Below are 12,303 nucleotides of genomic sequence, written 5' to 3'. Positions count from 1 at the left end.
GATCGTCAAAGCACGAGTTATTTTTATGTTTTGTTTTTAGGCCTCGCCCAGGGAAGTCGTCAGCGGTTTTAGCTTCGGTATACCATTGCACGCATTTATTTATGAACATCTTCGACTTTTTCAAATAGTTTGCTGCAGATGTAAGTATGTAACATTTTTCAGCTTTTAGGGAATGTCCATTGGAACACTGCTCCCAATTGTTTTTCATACGCGGAACTCATTTGGTGAAAACAGCGTACGTTTTCTAAATTTCTCACTAAACTAATAAATGATCCACCGCGTATGGCGAAGAGAATACGCCTGAATTTAATTTTTTTAACAGAACTCTTAGTTTTAACTTTGCTGCTCACGCTTCCAATAGACAGACTGTACATAAGACACTTGGCTGAGTTGAGTAAAATATCTTACATGTAGGCGAATTTGTCAAAAGGCTGAAACTAAAATTTTTTGGCAACATCGCTCGCTAATTTTCGTCTTCAAACCAGTTTTCCTCAGACCATTTTAGTGTTCTTGACTGGTATAAGTATGAATATTCTATTATCTGACCAATCCACAAAAAATTGCGAAGACATTTTTTTTTTAATTCTATAGCTGACAGCGCATACTTATCTAAAGTCGCATATCGCTGCTTCTTAATGCGAGTGCGTTCGCAATTGTGCTTTTGTTATTGAATAAGATCCATCTCATGCATTAATAAATGTAGGTATGTACATATATCTCCCATCACCCGGCATTAAATTAAAGTTTTCTGTTTTATTATTTGTATACAATTTTATGGCATCATTGTGCTGTTGGTGCCTCTGCTGCTGCCATGCAACAATCTAATCGGCTTTAGTTTGCCCTGTAGAATTTATTTTATTTATTTTCATACTCCTAATGCGGCATAAATAATTTATGCATATAAATAACAAACGATTGCTGACTTGGCTCGCTGTCTGGCAAGCTGAAGACGCAGCGGCTGCAGCAGGGCTAAGAGCATCAGCAATCGACCGAAGATATAGACCAAAAACAGACTAGAGTATTCACCGCTGCCGTTTTGTCGACGGCGGCGGCGTAATGAACTTAAAAAAAGAAATGCTACGAATCGCAGTTGTACTTTGCTGCCGCTTACCTTATTAGACTCGCGTAGCTTGTGAACAACCCTTGCTCAAATCTTTTTATATCCTTCTAAAAATATGTACATTATTTATTTATTTTATATTATTTTTCTACATTGCCTTGCGCTCGAACACACAAAGCATGCGTGTAAATTATTTGTGCCTTCTCTCCACTGTGCAATTTTTCTACATGCACAAATAGTTGGTACAATTTTTCTGTGCTCTTATTAATTTATTATTTAATAGAACTTGCAATAGCAAATTGCATTAAACCAGTTGTGGTAACTAATTCGCCGATGAACGATTCTGTAAGTGGTGAGAAACAACGAGGTGAGATCATATTAATTAGCATTAGTTGGAGTACTCTTTGAGATTTTCCTGAATCAACATCTTTAGCTATGGCGAAAATTAAGTTTCGTGCTGTTATTGGGATCTATTCGGAACAAGGCAAGAAACACCGCAGATCAGCTTGCGAAAAAAAGTTTTTTTTTTTTACCGAGACTCTTGCCCAAGAAGAATAATGAGTGGGAAAGTCAATTCAATCAGGGTTGAAAGCCAATTAAAGACGACCAGCATTCAGGCCACCGATTGAGGTGGCGTCATCAGACATTGTCGAGAAAATGTAAAAACTTATTGTGGGTGGTGCAACTTTGAAAAATAAGCAATTCACAAAAACGGTTAGAGTATCACCTACCAGCATTTTCCCCATTTTCTGAGAACAACTTATTTTGTCAGAGGTCAGCGCTAAATGCTACTACACAAACGGCGCATCGAGTGTTCTCGCGAGCTTTGAATCTGCCATAAGACCTGTTACAAGTTAAGTCCGTTATAGATAGGAAATCATATAATGATTTGTATAATCACTAAATTTTCATTCGAAAAGATCACCATTTGCTAATATATTATACAAGTCTTGATTGTAGCCGCACAGTTTTCATAGATATTGACGTCGCTGTTCGAACTGGAGATTATGTAAGACTCTCTAAATTTCTGTGAAATCTTCAAAGATTCAAATCTGCACTTCCAGACGACCAATCTTCTGCGGCTATGAACCCAGGAATATTGTTTTTTATCCACTGCTGGGTGGCTTTTAACATTTGCGCCGGGGCGGAATCTTGCGGAAAGATCCAATGCTTTCCATTGAGGATAGTACTGCTCCACTGCTTCATCATGCCTTGTAAGACATTCTTATGGACCACTTTTGCCCCGGTCTTAACCCCATTTTTCGCAGAAATGAAGAGATGTAACGCCTTTACAAGACACTCTCACCATCCCATTATGGAGGCTTGGTGGTGATTACACTGAACCCTTGGAAGTTTTAGCATAGACATTGTCGTTTTGATTATTAAAAAATTCTTGATTTTCTCATCTGTAGAAAGAAAATTTTCATGGCCTTTGACCGCGTGCCACCGAAGAAGCTGCTTGCATCTGTCGAGTCTAATTTTCTTCAAGCGCTTTGTCAAAAGATAACCAGTTGAGCGACGAAATGTTTTCATGTGGAGATCATCTCCAATTAGTCTTGACACGGATCTGGTCTATACATTCACTTCCCTCGACATGATTTTCTGTTTTCTAAGGGGATTTCTCTGAGTTCTTTCTCGAACGGCTTTTATGCTGCACTGGTTCGAACTATGTGAGGGCGACCACATCTTTTTATGTCTGCCACTTCGTTCTGATCGTGCGGTAAACAACCATTATCGATATATTCAGTTTTTTCAGTAAATTTCACTTGCACTTTTGGAATGCAATCACTGCAATGCGATTTTCCTTAGCTCGCCACTCCATTGTTATAAAAAGAAGCGAAATTTGCCATGGAACTGGGTATAATTTATGAGTAGGCATTGCATACGAACAAAGCATAAATAACGGTACTTTTTTCTGCGAATTTGCTCTCGCCGTATACATTGTTAAATTTGTCACAGAATTTATGGCAAGACTAAGTTCATACGAAACTTGTATTAATCGCTATGAACCTGAGTCGAAGCAGAAGTCTACATAGTGCCACGAAGAAAGGCAGCACTGCCTAAGAAGTTCTTGTTGACACAATGGACACAACGGAAAAGGTAGTATAGCCCATTTGACCGGTAAGAAAAAGCAATGGATTTCCAATAACTAAATAGGAGAACGCTTTTGATGCTTATCTCCAAAAGCATTGATTCTCATCTCCAAAAGCATTGCAAAGAGAAAGAAGCATCGAATGAGTCCATAAAAAGACTTTGGCCGACTTTCCACTGTGATAAATAAGAAATTATAATTTTTGAAGTGAAAACTTCTTTAGAATCGTTGGGAGTGATTTGGGAAAAAGTGAAACGAAAAAAGCGACCAACTTGGCTACGAAGCGTTATATTATATGTTGATATAAACGTAGCGACGAACTAAATAAAAATAACTTTTATTTTTATTTTTTCTTTTTCTTGTGATTCGAACCAAGGATTTTGGATCGGAAGCTCACATTGCTAGTCGCTCGGCTACCGCGTCATGCTGTAGGTGCTGGCCTAAAAGTTATTTAGTTACGAAGCGTTATATTATATGTTGATATAAATAATTTTTGTGAGCGTGTAATTCTCAAAAGGTTTATTAGGTTTATTATTTAAAATGTATTGACTAGGTAGTGTGGTTATCAGCTTAACATCTGATAGATCCTCCATCGGAGGACAACAAATGTTAAACTGATTTTTGGAAATGGGCGGAGTGTTTTAGGGGCTTGCTCCTTCTCTGCCACGGGTTGACCCGGTATTGCAGTACCGCCGGGATTTCGGCTTTGAATAAATACAAGAAAAAATATACTAATACATTTAGCTTTGGTGGGAAGAGCCATAAATTTTTATATGAATACATGTAGACGAAAATGGAATTTTTTTTTTTTGAAATTTGCATTGTAGGACATTTCTGATTATTTATTGAGAACAGTTTTTTTGTTTTAGATCAGTGCTGTCCAAAATGAAAAATGTGAGTGTATAAGTGAGAACGAGAGAATGGGAGCAGCCCAGTGGGAAATTTAAACCAAAATAAATAAATATTGGATTGGAGTAGAAAATTTTTGTGGGAGGAATCGAAATGCCTTTTGATATTATATCTATAGCTTCCTTTGAACGACTTGTAACATAACATAAAAGGCATTGCAAGTCGCCAAAGGTATTTTGTGGGAGGAATCGAAATGCCTTTTGATATTATATCTATAGCTTCCTTTGAACGACTTGTAACATAAAAGGCATTGCAAGTCGCCAAAGGCATTTTCTAGCATAAAAAAGTTCTCACAGGGCATTGTATTGCATACATTAAGCGTCGCGGACAAACGTGGTGTTTATTCGTTGCTGGTTTGCTAACGACTGAACGATGGAGAGTAAGAATACGTGTCATCAATTGATGTATGGGAGGACTGCACTGGTTTAGATACTGAAAGTCAGTTTAAGTGAATCGGTATAAACATTTCGTACATTAATTTTTGTGAGAGTGTAATTCTCAAAAGGTTTATTAGGTTTATTATTTAAAATGTATTGACTAGGTAGTGTGGTTATCAGCTTAACATCTGATAGATCCTCCATCGGAGGACAACAAATGTTAAACTGATTTTTGGAAATGGGCGGAGTGTTTTAGGGGCTTGCTCTCCACCTCTGCCACGGGTTGACCCGGTATGGTAGTACCGCCGGGATTTCAGCCTTGAATAAATACAAGAAAAAATATACTAATACATTTAGATTTGGTGGGAAGAGACATAAATTTTTATATGAATACAAGTAGACGAAAATGGAAGAAATTTGTAAGTCTGTTTCTTCGGTCCTTTTGGGTATTTTTTTTGACAACATCGAAACCAAAGCATTTGTATCATGTTTTATCTATCATAAGCCACTCGTATCATTTGTTGAAATTGAAAACATTGAGGATGAATAATGATAAAATGAAGAAAATAAAATATGAACTTTATAGCAATATTATAATGAACCTATAATTATCCCGCTCCTAATGCTGCTTTCGTCTTATCCTCTCTCAGTTTGTTTTACGGAAGGTTTCACTTCTATCAAGTCTAACCGTTAGACTGGTATTTTTTTTTTTTTGGTACACACGTTCCGCAACCTCGCCTCAAGTACCGTACTGACCGGAATTTGGTTCTTGCGACGTTTTTTTCCAAAACAGAAAATAGTAGAAGTAAGTACCTTAGGATCCCATTTTTATTTTAACCAGAGCGCTTCACTAAGTTTTTACTTTTCCGGAGAAGCAAATGATGTGATGTACTAGCACTTTGGGAATGGCTTGCATTGATGCACTATTATTTTATTTAAACGGACAGCCAAACCTTAATAAATACGTAGGCGATAGGCAATTACATTCCTAAGAACATTTTTTTATTGCTCGTTTTCATTTTCCGGCTCTGAAATAAAAGTATAGAGCTCTTCCACTAATTTGCTATAAAATTTGAAATCTTAATTAAAAGGTAATCTACAATTTCGCACACTTCTTCACAAATATAATATATTACATGAAGCTTTTGCTAGTGCGATTGCAAGCCTTCACTTAAAAACTCTTCGTATAAAATAATACAAGTATTGCGATTCAAAATTTACGTTTCGCTGACAATCTTGGAAAGTCAATACATTTTTTATAGATTTTTATTATTTTCATTCCATAACTTATCAAATTTATAATATTTGGGTAGTGCATTTTTTAACAAATCAAATATGATATTTTAACCGCAACCAACGTCGAAGGGGGCCCAACTGTTTACAAATATTACGAAATGTACAGTACTTTACAGCCACTTGCAAACAGTTATAAAAATATTAACTTTATTTAATTCTAATGATAAAGTGCAGCATATTTCATGAAATTTAATTGAGGTATTTTGTAATGCAGTGAAAAGGAAAAAGGAAAAACCGTCGACAGTTGAATAAACATCATATAAAATAATTTGAAGAGGCAAGTTTTGTTGAGAAACGTGTGAAGATGCCTGCCACACAACAGCAATGCGAATTTCTACGATGGGTTGCCCACAATGCTAAAGCAAAAGAGTGTTTAGACGGCAAAACTGAACAGATGAATACAAACTGTTGATGAGTATGAGTTTCAGCGAGCATCGAACTTCTGTCTGATTGTCCGTCTGCGAGTCGGCCTGTGTGGTGGTGGTAGTGATGTAATGCTTTGGTGTTCGATGATTTGAACTGCATAAACTTAGTTGGTGTTGTTGCTTTTGATTAGTTGGAGTTTGCAATAGCGTTAATGAGTTTAATGAATTTTGCCGTTTTGGGTTAAGTGGATTGTTGACTTCCTTCCGCCTTAGCAGACAAATTCAGTGATTTCGTCTTCATTGGTAGTGATTGTACACGTTATTGTCTACAGAGTTAACAACAATATTCGATGTGTTTGAACTTTTGTTAAAGTGTAAAATTTTTATATATCATTCAGTGTAGAACAGAGAATTTGATCCCAGAACACATATAACAAAGAAAAATAAAAATAAAAAAATAAAAAAAGCCAAACGATCACAGACCTGTAGCTTTGATGATATATTATATTTTTCTACCTTATTTCATTTAGTTCATTTACATTACAAATAAGAAATTGAAGGTGTTATATTGGATTTCAAATTCACGACCTGTGGAGGGCCTGCGGAATTTCAATAGTTTTAAGATTTAAAACCTGTGACACTGTTTTAGCAAATGATTTTAGGATTTTAAAATAAAGTTAACTATTTTTTTTCAAAATTTTGCATGCGTTATATTATTTTTGTTAAGCTGGACCTCTCTTGCCAACAAATGCTACTTAGACAAAGTACGACTGCCTACTAATAAAGTCCTTTCTCGGCCCGATTAGCCGGAAAAATAAATAGACTAAGACGCCAAACAGGCGCATGAAACACATTTTGGACAGCTTTTCGAGAAAAATTTGTTCGAATGCTTTACTTTGTCGGGAAAAGACATGAAATATAATAAATAAAAATAATTAAAACTTATTATTAAATTATTTAAAGTGAACAAAAATTTAAGGAAAATGATTTATTGGCGAATGATTCATAACGTTCAAGTTATTTTTGCAACAAGTCTAGAGCATCCACACCAGAATTAAATAACCCTAATTATTTACATATATTTATAAAACTAAAAGAATTAGAATAACTTTCGTATATGTATGTATGTTCGGCCGCCGTAGCCGAATGGGTTGGTGCGTGATTACCATTCGGAATTCACAGAGAGAACGTAGGTCGAATCTCGGTGAAACACCAAAATTAAGAATAAAACATTTTTCTAATAGCGGTCGCCCCTCGGCAGGCAAAGGCAAACCTCCGAGTGTATTTCTGCCATGAAAAAGCTCCTCATAAAAATATCAGCCGTTCGGAGTCGGCTTGAAACTGTAGGTCCCTCCATTTGTGGAACAACACAAGACGCACGCTACAAATAGTAGGAGGAGCGCGGCCAAATACCCAAAAAGCGTGTACGCGCCAATTATATATATATATTGTATATATATATATATATATATATATTTATTATATATATATATACTTATTAAAATTAAATAATGAAAATTAATTTATTTACATCGTCATCCTCATCGGGCAGCTTTACAGCTCAGAGTGAGCTTTGTCGCCCAGATACTTAAACGATTGTACGCCCTCGAAGCGATAAGTTCCAATAACCATGTCTTTTGGGTGTTTATCAACATATTCTTATAGAAAATAAATAACGAAATTCATAGCCACCTCTGCCAGAAATCGCAGTGTACTCACTATGAAGCCTCCATTTCTGACTAGGACCAAGTGCAACCTCCACCACATCTAGTATTTTTAAATACATTAAATTTGTTCAATTTTAATTTAGATTAAAAGGATTGCAAGCATTGTAAACACCTCTTTTGGCTAGCTTCCTATTATACTAATAATATAGCGGCAGCAATGGAATCTATTTTAATTAGCGCTATTTTATTTATATGTAATATTTTTAAAATAATGCTTTATTTCAATAATTAACAATGATGTGAATGAAAATCACGAATTCGATTTAAAAAGTCGCTATGACTAATTCGAACCTAGTTGAAACTGGTGGCAACACTAACTAGTACTTCTTTACGGGAGCTTGTTCATAATACATAATGAAAATCTTTAAACAGGCATCAGTAATTTCAATTAAATTCGACTTATATAAAATTCTGAGCTTAAATATCTTCGAAAATATTTTCGAAACTGCTTCGGTTAACTATGTATTTTTTTCCTAGCTCCAAGATTTTGATTTTAAAGGTAGACTGGTATCTACTTCCCCAGAGAATTCCTTGACTCGGATATGTACTCGAGGAGTAATTGTGAATAAAATAATATAATAAAATTTTGATTTTGTTGATTTGCTATCACTTGGGAGGTTTTGCACGACCATTACACAGGTATGTTATTCACATATTCTTCCAATCAGTCGCTGTTCAGATAGCAGCGAAGTAACTTAAGTGAAGGCTGTGTTGATTTTTTTTCGTATGCCACTAACACAATCTTATGACCAACCAAAATTTGCGCTATAATTTTATACATGTTCATACACTCGTCCAAGCAGTTTAGTGTTGACATTGGTTGATTTTTTTCTCATATCACCAACACAATTTCAGTTTTTTCGTAAAACCCTCACTTCGTGACCAAATTGATGTCAGCCGATCAGCTGATTCTGTCAAATTTGCTCAGAGCCGAATATCGGTCTGCTACATAACACACCTCTAAAAATCTGTGCGCCATATGTAGAGTGTACTGCTCGCACAAGTAAGCTTTGCCGTTCTCTGGTATAAAGCAACTTGAGCTGAGATAAAAGTATTTGCATCTATCCAGATGACAATACTTAACCAAGAAATCCTTGGAATCTTATTTATTAAACTATTCACAGGCATGAACCATTTTAAGAGTACAGATCTTTAACTCTTCTAAAGCAGGTTTTGACCTTACGCCATAGATACGATAATGGGATAAGGTGTATAGTTCCTTCACTGTGGCATACAACCTGGAAAGATGTTGAAGCCTTAGCTTGAATGACAGATGGTTTTTCTGAGAAGCTTTTTCATGAGACAAGCAAACGTGAAAAACTGGGTTAAGACAAGTCGATCTGTTTCTATTTCGATCTATTTTCTTAAATAATTTCTTATAATCTTAAAAAGTCCCTTGGATTTTATTTTATCACGGCTGAACTCCTTCGTAATCTGCATTTTTTTAACTCGTAATTTGCATTATCTATTGTGCATTGTAATAATGCATTTCCGTGTTTTACGAAAAAGTATCTTGCATTAAGATATGACGAGAACAGCTCGCAGTATTGTTTTGGCAACATGTACATGAGCTTTTGGGCGAAAGCTTGCGATATGTCAAGAACAACGGCTGAACTCACTTGTTTCTTTTCTTTTTGAACTCTTGTTTCCTGTACATAAAAATCAACCTTCATCGATGCGTCGATAATCCCTTACGCCGTTGATGGGTGGAAAGTTCTGAGGATACGCTAGTCAAAAGTACATCAACTCTATCCAACGTCTGGAAAAACAATCCTGCGGATCCACAAGTTCGAGAAGTGTCTCCTCCATAATGCAAGCCACGCTCTGTATGTTGGTCACCAGATCGCCGTCTTTGCTCTTACGGGAAAACGCCCCGGTCTTGAAATCGTCTGTAAGCCGCCGAATTTTCTGGTAGAATTTTCGGACGTTGTTCCTACTGGCCAGCATCTAAAGATCCCCCACTCATGCATTTCGGCCTTTCGTTTTTTCTTTCGGATAATACGTCTCTCTTTCTTTCTTAGCTCTCGGTACCGATCCCACATGGCTCGCGTTGCACCCGATCGCAGCAGGGCTCTATAGGCAGAATCTTTCCTTTTTTCGGCAGCATAACATTTCTCGTCGTACCAACTGTTTTTTCGGGATCGCCGGAATCCGATGTCTTCTTCGGCGGCGGTACGTAGAGAACGAGAAATGTTGCTCCATTGCTCGTGCATGCCGGTTTTTCTATAGCATAGTAAGTCTTATTATTTATTAACTACGCCTCGTATTGCCTCAAAACCCTACAATTTATTTTTCCTAATAAGCGATATACATATGGATGTTATCTTCTATATGCACCATGGGACTAGGTCCGCTTTTTTCTCAGTCGGTCTCATTTTCTTGTCTATCCTTGTTTCGGGATAACAATTATCAGCCATGGTACTTCCGTAAACATCATCCACTTGGACTTATGTACCTTACTTATTCAGCACCTGACCCTAACTTATGGCATAGCTGTAGATTTAGGGAATTCGTAAAATGAGTAGAGCTTTATTTTGAGATCTTAAGATGCGAAAGTAACACCTCTTCCGCATAATACATATTTTATTTTCTCCATTAATCAGGACTCCAAACCCAATTCAAAAGAGAGTTTACACCTCTTACAACTTGGAAACTTTCAAGATCACAAATATTGTGAAGGTAGCACATATGTATGTATATATGTATGTACAAATGTCTGGCAAATGTCTCCTAATGCCTAACAGCTGCAGTTGCACTCGCCGCATGTTGTGATCGTTGAAATTGTACCCATGCCACGTAGTGACTTCGACAAAGCACCTCCAACTGCCGGTATGACATTTGCTAGTATTTGTTTAAATTAGAAAAAAAAAAATAACAAAAAAAAAGAAATGTAAAATTAAACACAAACAAGAAAAAACTCGATAAATATGTAAAAAACAATCAAAGAAAAGGCTTATGAATGCAGGCACACAACCAATGAAAGAAAGAACGAAGAATTCAAGTCAGACTCAAATATTGACAGATGAAGTTTATTCTTTGTGTTTGCACTGTTGCTCCGACAATTCGATATTTGTGCACTCATATGCCTAATGTTCATATCTACATATCTACATATTGTATATATATAAATATATGCGCATGTAGCGTATGTATGTATGAGCAGACATTCATTCAATATTAAATTCGAAATGCTGAAGAGCGAGAATCAATTTCATTTTTTATAAGCAGATAAAAAGAAGATAAGTGTCAGTCAGTTAGACAACAAGTCAGTGTCGGTGTGCGCACACTCAGCATCGCTTTGCAGCGCATTGCAGTGCAGCGCAGCCGTGCCGACAATATTTAGCCGCATCCAGCAACCACCGCTGCAAACAAATGGTTTTCCTTTTTGCCGCTTAGCCTGAGCTTACATTCTGAGCTACTTGCGTATGTATGTGTGTATATATGTACGTAGGCCTCCTTGGTCTGCGCCTTGGCGTCTTGATTAATTGCACTTTTATGTGAGTGTTATTTTTTTAAGTATTTATAATAATTTTTAATATTTTTTCTCACCCCTCCTCTTATTTGCCGGTCATATAAGTACGTTTGTAGCTGTGCTGCGTTGTTTATGCGCGCCATTAGATGGGTTTGTTGTCGGTCGCCGGCTGATGTTGTCGGTATTGTTTGGCATGCAGTTCAATGAACTACTGCTGTTGTCTTTTCTCGACTTGGTGCGATTAATTATGGATTTTAAAATAAAAAGACGCTTAAATAAATATTGTAAAAACCATGCGGAAATCAATATAATAATGATAATTGTAAATATGTTTGTACATACATAAGTACACATATGAAAATGTCGAAATGTGATTTTAAGTTATCCAAGACTTTATAGCATAAATGGATTGCTCAGTAAATTACGCACATACATACAAAGTGGCGCAAAATTAATCATCCAATTTTGTCTTAGAAAAACTCGTCTACAAAATAAAACAAGTGAATTGAAAAATTGCTTCACCTGAACGGTATTTTTTGCCATCAAGAATCAGTGTAAAATTTAAACACGAAATTATTTTTGATAAATTGTTTTGAAAATAACAAAAGTAGCGTCACTTTTGCCACAATAACTTATGAACTAATGAATAGAATGAATGAATTTTTAACAGCTGTCTTTTAAAGATTAGTACTAAAAGAGATGAATGCATACATATATGTGTTAGGCCCGGGACTTTTCAGCCAATGTGTTACATACATATTTCGACTTTTAAATTTCGAGATTTCAACTTTATAACTTATCGTACCGATCACGGCCGAAAAGGTTCCCTTTCCACCTATATTTCTTCAAGAGAAAATAAAACGGTTGGAGTTTAGAACACTCTGAATTAAACGTAAATTCAGGTTTGCGGATTACTGTAATGATTTACTGATGGAGGTACTTTGATAGCCAATCCGGCATCAAAACTTTAGAATCAAAACATAGATAATGAGATCAACTGCATCT

At 36.2% G+C, this 12,303-nt stretch overlaps 2 pseudogenes; both read left to right on the top strand.

The window, feature by feature from the left end:
* Nucleotides 1-3,682: 3,682 nt before the first annotated feature.
* Nucleotides 3,683-3,866, top strand: LOC129243209 (U2 spliceosomal RNA; annotated as a pseudogene).
* A 713-nt stretch (nt 3,867-4,579) lies between these two features.
* On the top strand, nt 4,580-4,765 carry LOC129243229 (U2 spliceosomal RNA; annotated as a pseudogene).
* Nucleotides 4,766-12,303: the final 7,538 nt, after the last annotated feature.

The sequence above is a fragment of the Anastrepha obliqua genome, chromosome 3 (genome assembly GCF_027943255.1).
Source record: "Anastrepha obliqua isolate idAnaObli1 chromosome 3, idAnaObli1_1.0, whole genome shotgun sequence".
Taxonomy (NCBI): Eukaryota; Metazoa; Arthropoda; class Insecta; order Diptera; family Tephritidae; genus Anastrepha; species Anastrepha obliqua.
Note: the sequence above shows the minus strand (reverse complement) of the source record. Positions and strands in the feature narration are given on the sequence as shown.